Here is a 22,877-nt window from a genome sequence, read left to right as displayed (position 1 = left end):
TAAGCAAGTGCTGAAGGACAGGGATGTGTTTCCTCATGGCAACCCTAAAGATCCTGGGATGAGCTGACCCAGCCTGGCCCCCATGATCCCAGTGATTACACAGGGAATCTTCAGCACATCTGGAAAGTTTGTTCAGTAATTAAATTACTCATCTGGGACTATGAGTCTTAAACTTCCTCTGTGGGTATGTTGGACCCCTTGTGGAAGGCTGTGCTCCCACACGGAGAATTTCAGGAAAGTTCCAGCTGGGATGCAGTAATTCAGGCCCTGGCTGAGGGGATGCTCCCCTTGACGGCTCCCGCTAGGAATGGTTACAAGGAGAGAAGGATAATGAGGACAGCAGCTGAAGGAGTAAAGATGCCCGCCCTTGCCCTTTCCCTCCTGCCCCCACCCCCAGAGCCACAAGTGCTGACAGAACTCTGGTTCCCATTTGTCCTCCCGTTCTAGGGGAGGGATCCTTTCCGATCGCCAGGTCCTTGAGGGGTGTGAAGAGTAAACGAGGTGTGAACAACACATCAAGTGGGCAGCACAGGGAAGCGGAGCCGTGAAAGCATTTGCTCCGTAAAAATAGAACGGGGCTGTTGGCAGCAAGAGGTGTCTGGAACAGATAAAGGCGGCAGTGAGTGATGGGAGTGGGGTTGTTTTATTAACGCAACAGTCTGAGCTTCCTGACCTTATGGGAGAGGACGGAGCTGGGCAGGACAGGTGAGCCTGTAACTTGTTCTCAGCGCTGGGAGGATTGCAGCTCGCCCGATTCAGTACGGAACAGCCACGGGCAGTGTTTGTCACCTCCCCTCAGCCGGAATGGGGAGCACAGGGCAGATTCACTCCTAGCGATGATCCCGTGGAAAGGCGTGAGCTGCACTCCCGTTTCCTTTAATGGGCTTTACTGTGGAGGAGCTGCAGCTCTGGAGTCCCCCTGGAGCCCCAGCATCCATCCAGCCGCTGCTCTTTGATCATCCCTGGGCACTGGGAAGCTTGTCTGTGTGCTTGGAATTAGCGTGGATGTTCTTCTCGGGTGAAATATTTATAAATCAAGGGGAAATTTTCTGACTAAACAATAAATCACAGCGTGGGTTTGCTATGAACATCCCTCGTGTATAACTGTCATAGCACAGCACTGCCTCCAATCCAGGGATCTCATCCATCCCCATCCCACAGAGATCAGCATATCACCAGCAGAAAGTGATTTACCAGACAAGTCCCAGTTCCTGCCTGTATTATTCCATGATTTATGGCTCATCTGATGTGGCTGTAGCTGGAGTGCAAGACAGAATCTGTTCTGCAACACAAACAAAGGGTATTAGACTAACAGATCTGATATTGAAAGATGGGTATCTCTTTGCATGGCAGCTCTCTGGCCTGTTGTTTATTTGCTGTCTCACTCAACTGCAGCTCTAGCCTTGCTGCTCTGTTGCCAGAAAGGCTAAAGCATAAAATGGAATTACAAGTATGAACAGCTGTGGGTTGTGTCACTTAGGAACACACAGCAACCACTGGAAGGGCCACGAAGAATGGGCAGGGACAGCAAACGGGAGCTCAGCACTCAAACCTGTGAGGTTTCCCCCACTGGCTCCAGGATTTCAGGTTTGGCCTGGCAGGAGCAACAACTCTGAATGAGACTTCAGCCACTCCATGGCTTTTAAAAACATTAATAGAGCATCTAAATTTAGAGCACTGCACTTCTGTTTCATTAAGAATTCCACTTTAGACAGACTCCATGGAATGTGCCCCCAGAGCAGCTCCACTCTGCTGCTGCAGGGACTAACAGGAGCTCCCACTCCTCACCCTCAGCTGCTCACAGCCTGGGGCCTTCCTCACCTGACATCCCTCCTCATTCCTGACCTTGAACCTCAGCTGGCCCCCGTTCTTCAGATGTCATGGGGCAAATGCTGCCCAGCTGAAGCCACTGAAACAAAGCTGGTTTTAGCTTTCAACCGAGTGAGGAGGCCTGGTGTGAGTGCCTGCAGAGAAAAGGAACTTATGCTGGTTTGCAAACATCACTGGTGTTCGAATTGCCCTTCTGTGCTGTTTTGGGGTGAGCAGGTAGATAAATCCAGGGGTTCTTACAGATCTCATGGAAGCTGAGACTCAAAATCAATGCTGAAATCAGGCTTCAAACAGCAATGCAAAGAGCTGAAATCAGGCACTCCTCTTCTGGACACCTCAGCCCAGCTTTGGGCACTGAGCCTCTCGCTTAGAGGGCTTTGGATGCTGCCAGGTGTCCTGCTGGTGGATCATGTTACCCAGGAGCCAGCAGAAGCCCTGGGGCAATGAGCTGAAACTTTAGGAAAGACAAGTACTGGTGTAACAGATGGGACCTTGGCCCAAAGCTTAGAAATAATGCGAATTAGAAGTGTGTTACCAGGGAAAAGCAAGATCAAATGCTTTAAATCACAATATATTACACTTCCCCCCAGCACTTTGGCAATATACAGGCTTAATGCCTCTTTTTTCCCCCTTTTTAAGGGGAAGAATGCCTCACTGTGGACTTACCTAAACAGCTCGGGAATTTTTTAGTACTTGATTATTCTAAAATATTGAGGGTTTGTTGCATTTGAGCAGATGGACTTGAAATCCCTGGTTTGCATCTTGATTCTCTTTGGCCTCATTTGTTAAAGGTAGAGGGATTGTTAGGCCAGAGGCATTTCTGTCATCTCTTGGGAGATGGTGCATGTGACTTTTTGTTTTCCATGGAAACCGAAGCAGGAAATAGTTAACAAAAGGCTCCCAGCTCTGCAGTGTGAGAGAGCAGGTTAAGAGGTTTGGGAGGAGAAAAAAACCCAGAAAACAAGAGTATCACTCTTAGCAGCAGCCAAGGGCAGAACTCTCCAGATCTCCTGTCAGAGCCTGTTCTGGGGCAGCCAGGCTCACTCTCTCTTCTCCAGAGCCTCGTGTGGTTTGAGGGCTCCACAGACCTTCCTCACCCTCCCCTTGAGCCTGAAAATCCTCACCAAAGAGCTCTGACAAACTTGGGGAGATAATTTGGTCTAAAGTTTGCAAAAGCACCTGTCTGGCCTCCTCAGAGCAGGAAACCTCCCTGGTTTAGAAGTGGTGATTCCAGGGCTGTTTGGAGCCCTGGCCACCCCCATTTGACTGGAGGTTTCCTTGCTCTGGGCATCACCTGTGGAGCCTGACCCAGCAGGCAGCTGGGGCGTGGGGCTGGAGAGCAGCAGAGGAGCCACAGGAAGGTGCCACTCATGGGCTGACACAGCCTGGCTTCCTGCAGGAGAGTGTCCACCAGGGATGTCTGTTGGGATCTTCCACCTTCCCCCTCTGCTGCCTCGGTTTCTCCTTTGGTGTGCAATGGGCATTCTCCCTCTCAGCTCTTCTGTGACTTCACTGGTGCTGCTGAAAGGTTAATGCTTGAGAGGGGTCATGCTGGAGGTCTGTTCTTGGTTAATTTTCTCCTCGTGGCCATGGGCTGTGGAAGAGAATTTCCCTGCTCTCTCCCGGGGTATTTTGTCACAGCTCTCACATCCCCTCTGCCACAGCTGTTCCCTGGGGAGCTCCCAGCCTCTGCTTTTCCCTGGCTGGCTATGCAGGAAAGGAGGACTGCGATTTAAGAGCAGAGCAAAGCATTCAGAGCCACAAAAGCACCCGGAGATTCAAAGCCTCCCCCACCTGTGTTCCCAGGGAACTTGCTGAGTCTCAGCAGTCTTTTCCTGAGCACAATTGTGCCTGGAAAGAACCTGTCTGAGCATTGTACAGCACAGGACACACTTTTAAGTGCTTTTTTCTTCCTTTTTTTCCTGTATCCAAGGCCTTTCTCCCTTTGATTTATGGATTTGGAGCCCATTTTTAATTATTTGCCCTGAAAAGCTGCCTGAAGCAGGGCTCAGCAGGAGTCAGACAGAGGCAGCTCAGCCCTCCTGGCTCGGCACAGCAGCCTTCCATGGGAATGACCATTCCCAGGTATGTGAGGGGCACAGCTCCCTGCTCTTTGGGGTGGGCATGTACTTGGGTGTGCTGGGCAAACTCAGGCTCCAGCACTTCACATCCACCCCATCCCCCTGCCCCACAGGGCACACAGGGACTGTCACAAGGCCCACTACAGACACAGAACATTCCAGCAAGGCAAATCACCCTGGATGTGATGCCTAAAGGCATTTTCAGTGCTGGGAAATAAGGGCTCATTTATTCCCTTGAAGATTTCTGCTCCAGGATGAATAGCAGTGATGGAACTCTGCCACAGAGCAGGCAGGTCTGCACAGCCACCCTTGTACTGCCTAGCAAGACCTGTTTGGGTCTGGGAGCTCCGATTTCCCTGTCTCAAGATGCTTTGAAAGGCTCTGCCTTGATTGCACTTCCATCCACTTGAGATAAATAATTGTGTTATCAGTCCACAGCAAAGCCTGAGCCTCCAGGGCTCCACAGCAGCAGCACTTCCAGCCTTGCAGCAGCCCTGCAGCTCCCAGTGCTCACACAGCATGGGGACCCAGAGCAGCTGGGGCTGCCCCTGGATCCCTGCAGTGCCCAAGGCCAGGCTGGACTTTGGGGCTTGGAGCAGCCTGGGACAGTGGGACGTGTCCCTGCCATGGCAGGGGTGGCACTGGATGGGGTTTAAGGGCCCTGCCAACCCAACCAGCTCTGGGATTCTGTGATTCTCTTCCCCACTGACTCTAGAGATCATCCTCCACTGTGCATGGTGGGATGCAAAACTTCCTCCATGGGTAAATCCTATTTCAGCTGCCTTAAATAATTTCTTCCTCAAAAAAGCTTACCACAGCTTTCTGCTGGAAGCAGGGGGATGGTTGTCAAAGCCTCAGGAAACCCCTTTGATGTGGGGCAGGCAACTGGGAGAGGTGGTAATGAGGTGCTGGGAGAACTTCAGTCAGCAGGGAGGGAGAGCAGCAGCTCTGAAGCTGCCCGAGCAGCAGGGCCCCTGTGCTGACACACCACAGTGTGAGGGGATGGCTGATTGAGGCTTACAGGCCTCCAGTGCTTTAGGGACAGACTCATTCTGTGCCTCTAAACAGAATTTCTGGACTTGCAAATTTATGGAAACACTTTTTTGGTCAGCAACAGAGGGAGCAAACAGGTATTCAGTTATCAGGTCATATTTGTGTGCCCACCTCACTCCACAGTGAGGTTCCTGCCTGCAGGCTGCTTAAATTGAGAGTTCTCTGGGGCAGGACCTCTGCCCTTCTCCTCTTGCAGGGCTCAGAATAGAAAGGGATTGGAGCCCCAGGAGGAGTGCACTGATACCATGGCTATAAATAAGGGCTGGTGGCAGGACTCTGCTGGGGCTTTGTGCCAGCCACGGCAGGCGAGGCTCTGCTGGAGGCTACAGCGGCCAAGAGCAGAGCTGTGCACTGCAGATAGCCCTGCTCCTGGCACAGGGGCACCTCCCTCGTGCTGCACCTCGAGGCCACTGCTGCAGGACCACACGTGGCTGGGCTGGGTTAGGGACCTGCTCCCAACTGTTCCCCAGCTGGAGAGGTGTCATCATTGAGTGGGAAATGACACAGAGCCACCAGAAGGCTGGTTTGCACAGAGCACCCGTCTTTCCTTCAGATCCTCTCTTTTTATACACCGTTCAATACAGATAGACCTGGTTGGTCAATTAATCAATACATTTCACCTGATTGGCTAATTAACAAGATGTCTTTCTTATAAACAATCTTTGAAAAAATAAGAAAACGGAGAGTAGGAAAACACCACCTCCAGGGTGTTTATAATAATAAGCTATCATTGTTTATCTTCAACTCCCTAAAGTCTCTCAGGCCGATTCTGGGAAAACTGATCCAGTTTTCTCGCTCTCTGGCCAGGCTATCACATCCACAGAGACGTGCAGGGACAGCCAGCACTGTCCCCAGGCTGTGTCACCCAGGGCAGCTCCACAGCTGGGGCGGCAGCCACCTCCTGACGCTTCCCCTGAGCCTTCCCACCTTTGCTCTCCCCAGAAATGCTCCTGCTCTTTCTTCTGTGGGGCTGGGTTGTGTGCCCTGCTGCTGCCAGCCCTGTGCTCCAGGGACACTGAGACCTGGCTGGGACAGCTGAGCCTTCCTGGGAATGCTGTGAGTTATGGGATGCTGAGTGCTGTACCCACAGCATCCATCTGGACCAGACCTCTCCTCTGGAGAGCTGCTGTGAGCACAAACTCTGAATGGATTCCCCGCCCAGCATCCTCCCTCACAGACCTGCTGCATCTCAAAGGCAGGACCACAGCTCGCAGCATCCTTTGCTGAATTAGGCAGAGCTGAGCTTTGGTCTGGGCTAAGCCTCCAAGGCCTGATTGTAAATCACAAATGCAGATTGTGTGCCAGACAGATTTTTATCTTTTCCTAACTAAAGTACTGCTGGTAGCTCCAAAGTACTGGAGGAATTTTCCCTGCTGCAAGTGTGGACGCTGGGGAGGATAACAAAGTGTGTTTGTGTGGCTTGGGCTGCTACTTAAGTCAAGAAGAGACTCCAGCTCCTCATTAGAAAGTACCATTTTACCTTTTTATTGTTTTTTAATGAAACCATTTTTTTCCCGAAAGAGAAGAGAATTGCCTTTTTCCTAAGTGGACATTTTCATGAAAAAATAATCCCTGAGTTTTCATTACAGTCTTGAACAAGAACTTGAAAATAAAATCTGCTTGTTTCTTCCCCTGGCACTCTGTAAAAAGGAATAATAGAAGAAAAAGAGAGCAAATGTGAATTCTCAACACACATTTTTGTGGACAGAGTGGAAACATGTAAAAGCTTTTACAAAAGGTTTTGAGATGTTATGAATTGAGTTGACATTTTCCAAAGTCCTCATAAATCCCACTGGATTATTTTGGGTGGATTTCAGCTCTAAGCCCCAAAAACCAGAGTTACCAAGTGGGAGCAATGTGGTTTTGCTCCCAGGTATCTCCCGAGGCTCTCAGGACTCCCTCCAGCTGCTGAGGGAGCAGAGCCTGCTGGGATCCCTCTTTTGTGTTCTCCTGGGATGAAAAGTGTGGTTTTGCTCTGGGAGGAAAATAGCTTTGGTTTGGCTGGAGGGGCTGAACTCTCCTGGTGGACATGAGCGCTTCTCCTTGACTTCGGTGCTGCTTTGGGCTGGGAGGGACAGGCTCAGGTCCCGTGCTGCCTCTTGCCCTGCTCCCCTGAGGACAAGGAGCAGCCACGGAGCAGCAGGAGGAGAGGAACCTGGAAGGAGCTTGCCTGCTGCCCTCCTGGTGTCCGTGGCCAAAACCAAGCTGGCTGCTCTCAGAGGGCCTCAGTGCAGGTACTGTCCTAGGGGTGCCAGGGCTGGTGCCTTTCTCGAGGTGGGATTGTGCTGGTGCAGTGGCTGTCTGGTGTCCTTGCTGTGCTTTGGGCTCTGGCTGTGCTGCCAGTGCTGGTGTGAAGGACGAGGGCACCAGGCAGTGACCAAGCTGTGTCTTTGTCAAGAGGTGCTTTTTGCTTTGCTGAGCACTGAAATGTGGACAGTCTCGCTCAGTTCCACCCTGCTCTGCCCGTGGGGTTCTTGCCAAAGCCCCCTTTGCCCCTGCCCCCCTAAGGTCACAGCAGTAGCACAGCCTGTGCCTGGTGCTCAGGGGTTTCCAAAGCTCCCATGGGTGGCTGCTGCCACTTGTACAGAGGGAGAAGCTGAAGCACAGAGCAGGCAAGTAATGGCATAAATCTTAAAAGCAGGTTTGTATGGAAACTTGCTGGGTCTGAGAACTTTTTATGAACCCTCTGTTCAGCTCTCTGACCTCCTCCTCAGCTGCTGACAGGGTTGTGATAGCCCAAAAAGCAGGAATTCCTCATTGGCTACAAGAGTCCAGCCCAAAGAGTCAGTGAGGTATTGCCCACCTTGCCCTTAGACCTGCTTAGGGCCCACTGTGTCTCTGTGACCCACCTGTGAGGGGGAAACTGAGGCACAAAATCCCAGGGTTTGCAAACCCCCCGCTTGTGCAGGCAGGAGAACATTGCTGGAAGCTGCAGCACTTCTGGAGAAAGATGCTGGTGGCAGAGCAGATCCTTCTCCTGTTTGGCATAGCTGGCACTGAAGGACTTTGTGGGGTTTCTCCTCCCATTTGGCACCACAAGGGCAGCACCTTCCCAAGGCTTTGCCTCCTTTCTGTCCCACTGGATTCTCTGGACACCTGGAACTGTTGTCTCTTCTCTCCCAAATTCAGTACAAAGCTGCTTTTTATGCTGCCTGAAATCCGTGGCACAGGAGAATTTCCACCCTGCTAGGATCACTAACCTTCCTGCCTTTCCAGTATTTGCAGCTAGTGATAATTTCTTTGTTGTTTTGGTGATTGGTTTGTTTTTTCAACTATTATTTATTCAGGGAGGCTCTGGGACTGCCACCTGGTCAATGGGCAGAGCCTTCCCTCACCTCAGCAGGGCTCTGAGAGCACCAGCTCAGGCCAGCATGGAAATCACATGAATGGAAGCCCCTCGCAGGGCACCATTTGGGTTTGGGGGTTTTGTTTTCACCAACAGGACCGGACTGCTGGGGTACATTCCTTGAGCTCTATTGCAGCATCAGCCTCACTACATGGCTGAGGCAACAGAGAGATGGCAAAGCTCACATACAGCCAGCAGCAGCCAAATGTTTCTTTGTTACAGAGCATTTAAAAACTTTCTAGCCAATAGCACATTGCTAAAGCTTACAGACAGTTGTTTTAACCAATTACTACAAGCACACGTACACCTGCTTCACACAATGCTGGCTTGTCTTCTTTCTATTAACAATACACAACACACCTTTAGTAAGCTTAAAACCTTCTACTATCTTACATATTTTTCTGCAGTCTTAAGATCTCTCTTAACTAAACCTATAACTCAAGTTGTTGCTTCATGTCCTTACTTGCTGCATTATTGTAATTTTTTTCTACCTTCAGACTTTGTAGCTACAACTAGCTCTTAGTTCTCTGTTCTTTCTGTTCCTAAGGCCTGCTTTCCCAACTTTCTAAAAATCTTACCTTTACTATTTCCCACAGGTGCTCCTTGTTAGTGCCTTGCAGCTGTTAAACTTCACCTGTCCCCACTCTGGGGCAAGGAGCAGAGAGGTTTCCCACAGCATCATGAACAGGAAGAGGGCTCAGGGCTGGCACAACACAGCACAGCACAGCTTCTCCTGCCCAGGAACAGGGAGCTGTGGGGTTTGGGATTGACTGGTGCAGTCCCACCGTGATGCCCAAGTAGGTCAAGCACAGGTGTCCTGGAAGTGCCAGGAATTCACCTGTGGAAGGCAAAGGAGGAGCTGCTGTGCTGGGCTGAGCATGGGCTCCCTGCCCACCGCTCAGCAGGGCTGAAGTGCCTCTGGGGGTCTTTTCTCCAGCCCCAAAGGGAGATCATTCACGTGTTCAGGAGGCACCAGGCATCAGGAATGCCCAGAGGCACCAGGAACAGGCAATCCAGCCTGCCCTGGGACCTTGGGCAGAGTTAGCAAGAGTTAGCAGGGTTGCTGTGCCACGAGGTTGTGCTGTGGGCAATCCTTTCAGGCTGCCCCCAGTGCGGTAGGGAGGGTTTCCAGCCATGAAGGGGAAATGAATTCCTGCTGTATGGAGATTCATTTGCTGTCTCAGCCACCAACTGGGTGACAAAGCAGTTGAGGACGCAGCAGTGCAGCTGTTAATGTGTTTATTGGGATGAATATTACACATCATTCTCGGAGTGGTTCCATTTCTTTGCAGAAGGCACAAACCACAGCAGCAGGATTTAGGAATATGGACAAGCCTGTGTTTCCATAAAGCCATGCTTGATGGCAGGACATGATGAAGGTGTCCATCACATGAACACCCAGTGTTAAAGGCTTGCTTAAATCTGCCCTGTGATCCTGTGGAACTCCTCATGTTCTTCCAGGCTCAGCTTCCCACTTCCTTCTCCATTCCCAGTCTGCAGACTTCTCATTGCTGACCAGGTTTCTCCTTACAGATTTATTATCTGCATTTCTTGTTCTGTGGAATTGGACCACTCTGTGTCCCTGTTACCTGAATTCCCCAATCCCCATTCTGACCCTGCTGTAGTTGTGCTCTGTGCCCCATTTCCTTCTCCTGGACTCTCTGCTCAGGTGTTTCCAGTTCCCTCCCTTTCTTCCTCATGTTGTGCAGATTCTGATCCAATCCTGTGTTGTGCCACCCCCAAAGGCTCCTCCTGCTCTCCCTTTGGGGTGCCCATGTTCTCCCTGCTCCCATCAGGTGAGGGGGCCCAGAGGGGACATTGCAGGAGTGGGGGATGCTCCCTGTTACCTCTCCAAGGTTTTGCTCCCTAGGGAAGGGAGGTGTTAGCACTGCTGTTGGAAAGGGAGAAATTTGGTGCTATTTTCGAACCTTCAAGGCAAATCCTGCTTCAGGTGCATTGTTTGGATGACAAGGCAGACAAGGACGTGCCTGGATGCAAACTGGAATCCAGTGGATGTTTTCCATATCCCAAGAGATGTGATGGGTTTTCAGTGAGGCTTTGCTGGAGAACACTGTTGTACTGCCTGGATCTGCTGGGCAATATTTCTGTGGCTCCACAGTTAAGTTTTTATGGAGGCCTCGTTCTGTTTAATGTAGCTGTAGTTGGGTTATAAATTAATAATTCCTGCTGCTGGGACTGCTGTGTAGCAAGATGGCTTGTGTGTAAATAATTAATGCCATTAAATTCGTTGTGTTCCCTGTCTACAGCTCATTTACCTGCTGTGACTACAAATATTCCTCTGCCCGTTGGAGAAGGTGCTGGGAGATGCCAGGCGTGAGAGGTCTGTCAGGAAAGGCTCCTGCCCTGGTTAAATGGATCAGAAACTCCTGGGACAGGGAGTGCCAGCACAGTCTGGTTTGTAAACATGACAGGCTGAGGATTTCACCTTGGGTTTGGAGGCTGGGGAGGCCCAGGCTGTGGGAGATGGGCTTCCCTGGCACATCCATCCTGGGCAGCAGGAGGAGTTCCTTCATGGAAGGGGCTGCCCAGGGAGGTGTGGAGCCCCCATCCCTGGAGGTGGCACTCAGAGCTCTGGGCTGGGGACAAGGTGGGGATCACAGCTTGGGACTCAGTGATTCAGGAGGGCTTTTCCAACCTCAGTGATCCAGTGATCACAGCTCTGCCTCCTTCCCAAGCTCTTCCTCTTTGCTTGTAGCTCTTCTAGAATTATTTCAGTGCTTGTCCCTACCAGTAAACCAGGAACAATTGGAATTCTTCCCTGCTTCACATGCAAATTCCATGGGGTTTCCAATGTATTTTTTAATTTAAATTCTCCCATGTTTCCTTGGAAAGCAGCTCTCCAGAAGCAGTAAAGAATCCTTTCCAGCCTCAGGCACCACCACTCTGTGCTGCAGTGAACAGCGTAAGGTAATCACATAAGTCCTGCACAAATAAAGGTAAAAAGAGTACAAAATAAAATTTTAAAAAATCTTATTGTGTCCAAAAGATGTTTTCCTGAGTTCTAATGCACAGTCTCTAAAATGTTTTCATAGTTGCAGAAATTTGTGGGAAGCTGATGTTTCCAAGAGCTTTGATGCTGCTTTATTACTCCTGTATTAGGAGATTATTTCAGACCACACTGGTAATGCTTTTCTGTTGTGCTGTTGTCAATTCTCGTTTGTTTTCCCTCAGCCTTGCTGCTGCTCTCTTCTGCATGTGATGATCCAGGGCAACACTTGAGGGAATCCAGGGAAGACTGTGCTGGAATAACTTCCATCTTCTCCTCACACACCAGAAACCTGATCCTCTGACAGTAAGTAATATTTATGTGCTTTTATGCATCATACATAACCTGTAAAATTGTGTTATTGTCAAGTTACCATCATACATTATCTAGAAGCAACTTTAAAAGGTTGGTTTAGCTTTATATATAAATATTGATGAGAAATCTGAAGCATGTTTTTCTGCAGAAAATACTTATATCAGACACAAAATTTATCTGGAAAAGATGTTATCCCTTATGTTCCTGCTGAAGTCTACTTAGGAGACAGCCTGAGCCAGGCTGTGTCTGTATAAATAACAAAGACTATTAATTTGGGACCAATTTATTCACTGAAAAGGCTTCTGAAGAAACACATCAGCATATTGGAAATCACTACAAAGGATTTGGGTGATGTTTATTGAGGCTGAAGACAAATATTTGGGGTGGAAGGAAACAAGGAAGAAGTCCTGTAGTTGCAGGAGCTGAACAAAATGTGGCAGGGGCTTGTTGACTTCGAAACAACTGCGAGTTCTTAAAGTTTTTTATGAGGGAAGTTCCACTGCTCTTTGTTTTGGTTAAAAAACAGGTTTCTGTTTATCTGAGGAAAAGATTTTTAAATAGTGAAGGAATGAGTGACATTGGGATTCAAAGTTTGGCACTTGATCTGTTTGCTGTGGTTAAGCTTTATGCTGGGATTCACAGGTGATGGCCAGCAAGTGTCCAGCACCCCTGGCCAATGCTCCAGACAAACTGGAAAAGTGACCACTGCAGGTGACACCTCTTGTGGGGGCTGAGCTGGGAGGAGGCAAAGGAGTTACACTTAAACAGGAAAATGGGCTTTAATAGCTCCTTTTAAAGCTGCTGCAAACGGGCTGGGAATGGTTTATTGCAAGCCTGCAGGGGTGACCTCTCAGCCTGCCCTGCTCTGAGGGCTTTGCTGCCCTGCCTGGGTTTGGTGTGGGGGTTTGGAGGCTCCCCCAGGCCAGCCCAGCACTCTGCGTGATGCTGTTTGCACAGAGCATGGGGCATAATGGAACATGAAGTATTGTGCTCTTCCCTAACCTATTTACAGGACTTCATTACCATTGAATTTTACTGAGCATGTCAGGAGTGGAGAGGGAAATATAATCTAATAGGAAGGAATGTACCTCTCTGGAGCAGGGAAGCTGTGAGATAAAAAATGGGGTTTAGACAGGCAAATGAACTGATGCACTGGGGAAGGAACTGATCACACTCTTATTCTTCCCCCAAAAACAGGTTTAAATTCTTCCCACAACTTACTGTTGTGGCAATGTTCAAGTGTCCCAACCAGTATATTTTGTAAGGATTGAAAGGAATAACAAAGCCAAAGGTGATGGAAATAACTGGATGATACAGTGGACAGCAGTCAGCTGGGACTGGGATGTCTATAACCCTAAAATGCATTGATCAAATGCATGACTGTATCTCACTATCCCAGATTGTTTGCCTTGAAATGGAAGCAATTTAATCTTTAAAAAAAATAATGAAAGAGCAAACTGTAAATGAGACCTTCTGGCAGCAGGACAGGCTGTGGTCCCAGAGGCAGCAGCACAGGCCAGGATGACAAATGAGGTCATTAAAGTAAATAGTGTAAATTGAGTTTTGGCAGTGGGAAGGAATCCTTATTATGATGAAGGGCATTAATATGGGAAGAAGAAAAGGGGGAGGAGGAACTCACTGGTGACAGGCTTATCTGGGGCAGGGAGCAGTGTAATCCTGTGGCTACTCCTGCTGCTTCCCTCATTGCAAGGCAAGGAGTCCATTTAATTTCACAGGGTTTTCAGCAGGACAATGGTTTCCAAGTGCATTAAAGGTTATAAAGTGTCACCCCTTCAAACAGCATCCAGGAAGCTGCTGAACCAAAGCCTGGGATCCTTTACTCACTGGGTCTCATCTTTGACATCACATTTGCAGCACACTTCTGCTTTACCTGCTGATTTTTCATTTTTAAAGAGTTTCTTAATACGAGTGTTCAAAACCCTAGCACTTGGTTTCCTCTGGATAAAGGTGTTAAAGGCTGACCAGCCAGGGAATTCTGGCCTCTAAATCTGGGCTTCCTTAGGTGCTGGTGACAGCCAAGTTGATTATCCTGCTCGGATTAGCAGGGAGTTGTGACAGTCCTTAAGGTCACAGGGACTTCTTAAAGTTGTTGGGCTTTTTGAAGTCAGTGGGAATCAGTGGCTAACTCAGAATCCTCTGTGCAAAGTCTTGGGGTTGTTTTTGTCTGCACTGATTCTGAAATAAATCCTTGCTCCTGTAAGAGCAGATGGAACTGCCAAGTTTGGGCATTGCCCTGAGAATCTTGAGCCCCGAGTGTCACTGTCCTCTGGCCTTTTTGTGGCCACTCTAATTGCACTAGTGACACACTGTGTAAAGGCACCTTACAGGATGTTAATAACTAGGTAAGAGTTCATATGGTCCCATTAGTACACTAGAGTTCTGTGGTTTTGTTCTCCTAGGTTCAGTTCCTGTGCTCATCCTATTGTGAGGATGAATCACTTGTGAAAAGCAGTTTGAATTAATGAAAAACAGATTTTGGCTTAAACAGGATTGTCTTTGAGGTCCCTTCCAACCCAGTTTGTGCCTAGGGCCAGGTTTCCCTACACCCTCCTGAGCTCTCAAAGAGGGCTCTGAGGCATTCAAAGGCATGGAAATGCACTTTTCCTGTTTAGCTTGCAAAGGCAGATTTATCTCTAAGAGTAGCTCTTATTCTTTCACAACATGCCTTGAAAAAAAAAAAATGAAAGCCCAACCAAAACCAAACAGAAATTTCCTCCTTTTGCCTTGGAAATGGTGTTTTTTGTTGAGCCCAGCATGGTGTGGTAATAGAGATTTGCTCGGGCTGTTGAAAGGAACGAGCTCCGAAGCTGCTGGGAATGGCACTGAGCCGTGGGAGGAGGAAGGGGAAGCTGAGGGACAGCTCAGGGTGTTTGCATTAACAAACACTGCTGGGGCTGCCGCTGAGAAGTTGAAAAGGTGCATTTCACACCAGCATCTCTGTGAGTGCAGCGGGATGAAGGAACGCTTCATCATTCAACACAGGGTTTTGTGGCACACAATTGGAAGAATTGCTGCAGAATGGATGGGGATGAGCAGGGAAATGGGATGTGAGGGAGCTCAAGCAGCATTTGAATTCATGACAGTCCAGACAGAGAGGAGAAAGCTGCTCAGGGAGTTTTGCAAGACCTCTAAAATCAGTGTGCACGTAAAGGCATGGAAGGATTGTTGTGCCAGGCTGGAGATCAGGGCAAGGTTCTTTCCCCAGGGGGTGCTGGCACTGCCCAGGCTCCCCAGGGAATGGGCACGGCCCCGAGGCTGCCAGGGATGCCCAGGGTGGGATTGTTGGGGGTCTGGGCTGGATCGATGGTCCCTGTGGGTCCCTCCAGCTCAGGACATTCCATGGGGGTGTGATGGGATCTTTCCAGCCCCCTCTGGCATTTGGGATTGTGTCGTTCCCAGCTGCTTTCCTTGGCTTTGCCCCCCAGGCACCGCCTGTGTGTTCCTGGCCTGGCGAGCCCTGGGGCACTCCCAGGTTTGGGGAACGCTCCACCAAACTGCTTCAGCCCCTGCCCCTGGGATTTCCTGTGGAACGCTGATACCAGGCACGGACAGCCTGCTCTGTCAGAGCCCAGGGAAGCATGAAACAGGAGAGTTGGAGGTTGAGGGTTAATTTGCTCAGGTTTTGCCTCTAATTGCTGCAGAGTGAGAGTCTGCTTTGCTTTTCTGGGGGTGGTTGAATCCAACCAGAACTCAAATCAGAGTGCGATAAATGTTTCTTGAAAATGGGAGTAGGAGAAAAGTGCTGATTCCTCCGGCTCTGGGAAAAGGCACCTAAGGAAAGTTTATGGTGAGGACTCAGCAGTTGCTGAGGGAAACCCCTGCCTCGAGAAGATGAGATGGGCTTTTTGTTACACTGGGTTGAGGAGTCCCAGCCACAGGTCCTGACACTGGGAAAAGATTGTGTGGCATGTTTTGTGTGAAATCTGTGTGGCTTTGTAACAGAAAGTGTTTGTGGTGTTTTGATGGTCAGAGCTTTTCTCTAATGAGAAGAAGCAGGAAGCTGAGCAGAAATGAAAACTCTGTCCTCAGTTGTGTGCCCTGGGTCAGGAGAAATTCAAGGATTCACTTAATGCTGTTGTTATTAGTTAGAACATCTATATGCTGGGAAAACACTCCTAGAGTATTAATAAAATGACTATAATTTTTTTTTTTTGCCAAGAAATATTCAAAACCTTTTAAGTAAATACTGGAGAAAAGCATTTATTGGAAGAAGAAGGAGAAAAAAAGGATTGATTCTGAAAAATGGGATTTCAAACACTTCCCTCACTCATGGAGAAACCTGGAGCTGTGCTTCATCAGTAGAAAACCAAAAATGTGGCTCCAGTGCCACAAATCCCTAAACAAATGTGGCTTGAATAATAGATTGACTTGCTTAGGAGAGCTTTTCCCTAAGCAAACTTAGGGATCAATAACTAATTATTTGCAGGAATAGCCTTGCGAATTTCCCATCATAAATAGATCCAGGAAAATTCTCAGTTGCTTCAATCCATTTGTGACCAAAAGAAGTAAAAGTAATTATTCTCTTAGCTCACATACTGATTTATCCTTGGTTTTTTCTCTGCTCGTTTTTGATGGAACAGCTGTACTTAACCCATGCCCTTGTTTATGCTGGGAAAAACAGATCCTTTAACTGCAAACACATCACTTGAAAAGATGAGCCAGTTCCTCAGCTGCAGGTTCCCAGTGTAGGTTCCATTGCTTTTTAGAAGCTGAGTGCCCTGGGTAAGGGTTTGTATGAATGAGCTCCTGTGGGGTGGGGGTCTCTGCTCCGAGCAGGCCTCTGCACCTGGCTGACCTTTGCCTGCTGTGGAAGCCTGTCCTGCCACAGGGCTGCTGCTGTGGGTGCTTTCCCTCTGCCTGGCTGCTGTTTCCATGACCTTGCAGAGCTTCCTTACCCCTGGGGTTTCTCTCCTCCAAAGTGATGCCCTCCCATGAGCTCCTGGCTCTGCTCGAGGTGTGGCCTTGGTACAGGGGAGTGCCCTGAAGCTTAAAGCTTGTGACCACCAGTGTTGTAGGTGTGTTCTTCCTTGCAGAGGACAGAATCTGTCTCAGATATTTATAGGTGTTTTTATTTGTTCTTTCCCCAGATATAAATCTGCTCACAGGGGCCAGGCAGATCATGTGTCCTGATGGGTCTCTGTCTCTGCAGCTGTGCTGCTGCTTATCTTATCTTGATAAAACCCCTCCAGAACATCTCTTTCCAACTCGATGAGTTGCTGTGCAATATCTTCAGTATTTGCTGTTGCTGTTGTACTGGAAGCTGGCCTGTGGAAATTCCTGTCTGTGGAAAATGGAGATGTAGGAGCATGAATGGGATGAACCATCACCCGCCTCACCTGGAGCTGCTCTGATCAGCCCGAGGCTGGCAAGGAGCTGCTGCTCCTGCCTCGTGTACAGAGCCTGTCCTGGGCATCTCTGCTCTTCATTCAGTGCTTTGCAGTGCCTGCTCAGCCTTTCATTTCTCCAGTGTCAGCCTCTGGCTCCATCCCATAACAGTTCCTGGGGCTCAGTCTCCTGTCAGGCACTTTCTCTCCACAGTATTTTATTTTGCTCATTGACAGCAGCAGCTTTCTCTGGAGAAGCAAAATCCCTCCTTCCCTCCCCCTTCTCCCCTGGGCTCCTGTTAAATAACCTTGTGCACAGCCAAGCCAGAAATGCTCTGGGAGAAAAAACAGGCTGAAAGCCCCAGTGCTGCCTGGGCACTAACCCAGGAGCAAATCCAGCAGGAATCCATTGCTGAGGATGATGAGGGACTGGACCATGAGGACAGACTTGGAGGGTGGCAGAGCCACAGAGCAGCTGCCCAGGATGCTGTGGGGTCTCCTTCTCTGGAGATGTCCAAACCCCACCCAGGCTCCTTGCTGTGCCATGGTGACCCTGCTGCAGCACAGGTTCCTTCCCTCCCACCCTGAGTTTTGGGTTCTCCATGGTGACAGAACCTTTGTACTCCTGTGCCAGGCTGGAGCAGAGAGTCCTGGCCTGTGGTGCCAAAGGGGGATCTAAGCTCTGAGCAGGGAGCCATCCTCAGGGGTGTGAGTTTCTGTGCAAAGGGAAAGGAGGGGACGAGGCAGATGCTCTGTGGGATGCAGGGGCTGCAGAGGGCTCAGGCCCCCACCCTGTCCCCTCAGCTCTGAGCTGCCGCAGCCCCTGGTGCTCTCCAGAGGCTCCAGTCTGTGATCCTGGCATTGTTTTGCCAGCTGGGCTCTGCTGTGGCCTCTGTTCAGCCCCAAGGATTGAGGCAGCTCAATGTCACTGCAGAAGGAGCTGAAATTGTTCCCAACTTGCCTGATCCCATTGCTGGTTGGTGTTGGATCTGTTTTGGCTGCCTCCAAAGCACTGCCTGCAGTCAGCTCAGGAGGACTCTCTGTCTTGTTTCAGCTTTGTTTGATCAGGGGTACTTGGGTGAAAATTAGTCCAGATTAACTAATGGCAAGGATTGAAGGGTGAAAATTAGTCCAGATTAACTAATGGCAAGGATTGAAGGGTGAAAATTAGTCCAGATTAACTAATGGCAAGGATTGAACGTGGATCACTTCACCTACACTGGCTTGGCTGCTCTTGGTCAGAACAAAAGTGGCCTTTAATTATTTACTTCAGAGCTAAAATAAATTAAAAAATTACTTCTAGCTGTATCCACACAAGGTTTAATCCAGTTTATCTACGCAAATCTTACTCAGATGAGCTGCCTTGGTCATCTCCCTGTCAGCAAGTTTTCTGAAAGCAAGGATATTCCAGAGAAGGGGAGAACTTGGTCCATGGATCCTCAGTGTGTGTGCCACACACATTTCCCTGGGGAAGCCTATGGAGTGTGACAGCTTTTGCCATCCATGGCAGGAGTCAAAGTGGTCCTTTTAAGACATCTGTTTAGCCCCTTAAGTCCTGGAGCCCCCCATCCCTGTCCCCTGTCTTGGTTTCTTTATCCAAGACCTCTCAGTGGTGGATAAGCACCAATTTCCTTGTCTAGAAGAGCTGGAGAAGGGAAAAAACCAACCCCAATTTGTATAAGTATAGGGAAAAGCGAGCACTGCTAATATTAGTGTTGCTTTTGTATTAATAATTCTCTGATAAATGCCTGGGTTTTTTTCTTTGCCAGTCTAAAAATACTCCCCCAGCTTGGCAGCTTGTTGTGACTGTGATAATGAAAGTGCAGCAGCATGTGCCTGCCACAGCTCCTGCCCTTTCCTCCTGGGCTGGCAGAGCTCTGGGGTTGTCTGAGGGAAGAGAGGGCACACATACTGAGATGAAGGAAAGCTGGTCCTGACTCCTGCCTTCCAAAAGGCCACAGCCTGGGAATTATCTCAATTTCAGAGGAACCCGGTGTGTTATGGAAATGTCACGTCCCTGAGCCAGTGAGAGAGGTGGAGTACAAAACCAAAACAAGAATGCCACCAAATTTAAACAGAAGCAGCTCCTTTTGAACTGATTGAAGTTAAATATACATTTTTAAAATTTTTTTTAATCTCCAAGATTATGGAACTCCTTGCTAGAAGTACTTTTGGAGCCAAAGGGACTCTGCTTGTGTTTAGGTGACGAACGTGTGGTTTGGCAGTGCCCTTGGCTGGGAGAGGGCCCTGTTGTTGTTACAGTTTAATTGTTGTTATTGGTGCTGTACTGTACCTGTGCACCACAACTTTCATTCTGACACAACATTCAAAGCAGAAGCTGCAGCACGAGGTTGACTGAGTGCCTGCCCAGATGCTGGAGATTATCCTTGTGCTGGCTTATGGCTTGTGCCCACACAGGATGTTTGGGGTGCAGCTCTGCCAGCTGAGCCTGGGCTGGGTTTGGGGTGAGCTCCTGCTGGGAGGTGTGGGAAATGGATTTGTAGGGAGTTCTTAAAGCTTGACAGAAGGCTCATATAGCATGCATCTGTACTGGGTATTGTATTGTGTCACCCTTCACATAAGACTGAAAATAGAATAAAAGTTTTTAAATGCCTCTCAGCTGCCCCCATCTCTAGATCAGAAAGGAGGATAACCCAACAGGAGGCAGCTCCTTGCTGGGAGCTCCAGCTGGTGCCAGGAGGACTCTGCTCTGCACTGGGGTGTCATTCCCTCCCTCCCAGGCTGAGTTTTGGGTTCTCCATGGTGACAGAACCTTTGTACTCCTGTGCCAGGCTGGAGCAGAGAGTCCTGGCCTGTGGTGCCAAAGGGGGATCTAAGCTCTGAGCAGGGAGCCATCCTCAGGTTCATTTTAGGAACCCCTCTGTCGTTTCTGTGCAAAGGGAAAGGAGGGGACGAGGCAGATGCTCTGTGGGATGCAGGGGCTGCAGAGGGCTCAGGGCTGGCCCCCACCCCGTCCCCTCAGCTCTGAGCTGCAGCAGCCCCTGGCTGCACCCTGCAGAAGGGGCCAGCTGCATCCCCAGTGCAGGCTGGAGCCAGCACTGCTTCCTGAGGCAGCCCCTGGCACTGGGAGAGGAGCCAGGGAAGGGGAAGGATGGATCCACAGGGGTGCCAGCCCCAGCCCCTGCAGAGATGCCTCTGAGGAGCTGTGTCTGTCCCTGGGGCTGCCTGAGCTGCTCTCCCTTAGCTGGGGCTGTTGTGGTGCTGAGCTGGACTGGGGTGGGTGGTGTGGATTGGGGTGCATTGGGGCAGCTCCCCTCCTCTCTCTTCCTTCCCTGTTTCAAGAAATGAGGCAGTTCTGTTTTATAAAGCTGCTGTCTCATGGCAGCCAGGGTGCTGATGGTCCTGTTGGCACCCGGGGTATCTGAGCCTCCAGCAGCCTCCTGGTGGGAAATGGGAGTGGAAATGCCCTCCCAGAAATGATCCACAGATCTTGAACCCACTCTGTGTCCTCAGAGGCTGTGGAGAATCACTTTGTGTGGCAGCTGAAGGATTTATTGCTGCTTGCAGAGGCCTTGGGAGACATGTCCTTATCTTGCATGTTTTCCTTGAGGTTTCAGTCTTGGATTGATGACTGAAAGGAAGAATTGCATTTATTTCCCCTCCAGCTCAGGAGGCTGCTCAGGACAAGAGCAGCCCAGAGAGGGGTGGCTGAGGGACTGGGGGGATTTGCTGTGGCCACAGCAGCCAGGCCAAAGGAAGTTTGAAAGGGCACAGGAAGAGGTCAGCTGTTCCCTGTGTGCCTCCTGCCTCTTTCCACAAGGACACAGAGCTGCCTTCCAGGGTTTGGATCCTGGGAAGTGTCCCCAGTGGATGTTCCTCTGCAGGAAACATCCACCACTGACCTTGTCCTTGACAGAGCAGGGCAGGAGGAGTGGGACCAGCAGGGCAGTAACAGCTTTTTTCTCTCAGGTAGGGCAGAAACACTCAGGAATTGACTCTGGGGATGGTCCCAGCACAGTCAGGGCTGGTTGGTGGCCTTGGGCCCCGTGACTCCTGTTCAGAGTTTTGGGGCTCAGTAATTTGGCTTTTCCCCACTGTTTGAGGGGTGTCCAGTGGCACATGGGTGGTTTCCAGGAACATCCCAGGAATTCCTCTGCAGAAAGGGGAATGTTGCCTCACCCCCTGACTATGGCTCAGGGAAAACACTTAGAGGAGTGTTTAAAATGGGAGATGTTTTTTACACAGTGGAGGAAATTCACAGGATTTGAATGGATAGAAAAAGAACCTCTTCAGACTTAATTGCTTTGACATTTCTATTCCTCAAGTGCAGAGTGCCCTCCTGAGCTCAGGATGCTTCAGTGGGAGTCCTGGGAGTGTCCTAAAGCAAACCTGCAGGATGTGAAAGACTGAGCAGAGGTCTGTCCCAGCTCCTGGAAGTGCTCCATCCTACTCTGCTGCCTGCTGAAATGGAGAGAATAAATCAGATTTGTATGTTCAGCTAGTGATTGGGTGCTTAATTACCTCTGAAGGTACTGACTTGGTTGCTGGTGTCACCTGAACCTGGGAGTTGGGCTTTGAGGGCTGAGGAGCCTGGGAAGGGTCTGCAGTGGGACCTGCTCCCCACCACTGTGCAAGAATAACCAGGAGAGAATAAATCTGGAGTCTGCAGCCAGGAAAATGGGCTCAGTCCCTTGTGGCAGGGTCCCCTGGGGCCACTGATGTCTGTGGGGTCCCACTGTCACATCCCAGGTACTGCTTGACTCCCTAAACTCACTGAGCTCAGCCTCTGGTTTTCCTTCAGTAAAATGGGGGTGAAACCTGCTTCCCAAGGCCTGGGAATTGGAAACTGGAGTGTTTTGAAATCCATCTTCATGGAGTCCCAGAATGGTTTGGGTTGGAAAGGGATATCAAAGCTCATCCAGTTCCACCCCCTGCCATGGGCAGGGACACCTTCCACTATCCCAGGCTGCTCCAAGCCCTGTCCATCCTGCAATCATCCATTCCCCAATCCTTTAGGGAATGGTGTTTCACAGACAAATTTGTGTCCCTCTCATGAGCTGGGAATTTCTATGAAGGTGCTGCTGGCCCAGGTTCACACTGCAGGACCCCTTCTCCTCATGAATGAGGGATGCTGTGAGCAGGGTTTTACTGTTAGTCAGTCATTAGCCTGTGGTAATGAAGCCCTGATGGGGGAAAGGCCTCCAGAGGTGAGGATGGATCATCTCTAAGGCACTGCCCAGCTCAGGGATGCTCCAGCCCATGGCACCTGGCAGGACATGGATGATCTGGATCTGAGCTTGTCTGTGTTACACCCAGAAAGCCCCAATATCTGTAGGGGAAAAAGGAATGTAAACCTAATTCCTTGTTCTTGTTCTTCCCTTCCATGATGAGGGGCCTTGCCAGAGCCTCCTTCCCACTGGTGCTTTTGTGGCGAGACTCAAACCATCAGGGCTTCCTGCTAAGTCAGGTGCTGAGCTCCTCTGTGCCTGGCCTGACTCCACACAGGCATTTCTGCTCCCTCCTGGTGCTCACTGCTCCATCCTTCATCCTCCTGGGCAGAGCTGGAAGGGAGCAGGAGCAGGGACACTGCGCTGAGGTGGGGCAGGACGAGATGGGGGTGTGCAGGGAGCAGAGGGGGCATCTACAACACAGACCCACAAAAGAATCCTGAGGTGCGAGGTGAGGGACTCAAAAGCTGGGAATTGCCTGCAGAGGGATGGCTGGGGAGTCCCAATCTGCACCTTTGTGCCTGAGCATTGTGATGATTTTTATCTCTGCAGCTCTACTGTCCTTTCCAAGGCTGCCAATCCACCCCTTGTGGGGTGCAGGATGGATCATGTTCACCTGCTCAGCCCCCATTAAATATTCTTTTTTTCCCATGTCAGTCTCTTTATTACTCAAATCCTACTCTGGAAAAGAGAATTATTAATGTAGAGCCT

At 49.9% G+C, this 22,877-nt stretch overlaps 1 long non-coding RNA gene across 1 annotated transcript; it reads left to right on the top strand.

Annotated features, from left to right (window-relative positions):
- The first annotated feature begins 657 nt into the window (after positions 1–657).
- On the top strand, positions 658–21,399 carry LOC121360652. Its single transcript, XR_005956236.1, has 3 exons — positions 658–705; positions 11,503–11,623; positions 21,264–21,399. It is a non-coding gene; the product is annotated as an uncharacterized LOC121360652 (long non-coding RNA).
- The last annotated feature ends 1,478 nt before the right edge of the window (positions 21,400–22,877 follow it).

This window comes from Pyrgilauda ruficollis, unplaced genomic scaffold, assembly GCF_017590135.1.
Source record: "Pyrgilauda ruficollis isolate IOZ18807 unplaced genomic scaffold, ASM1759013v1 scaffold52, whole genome shotgun sequence".
Lineage (NCBI taxonomy): Eukaryota > Metazoa > Chordata > Aves > Passeriformes > Passeridae > Pyrgilauda > Pyrgilauda ruficollis.
This window is presented reverse-complemented; position numbering and strand designations above follow the sequence as displayed.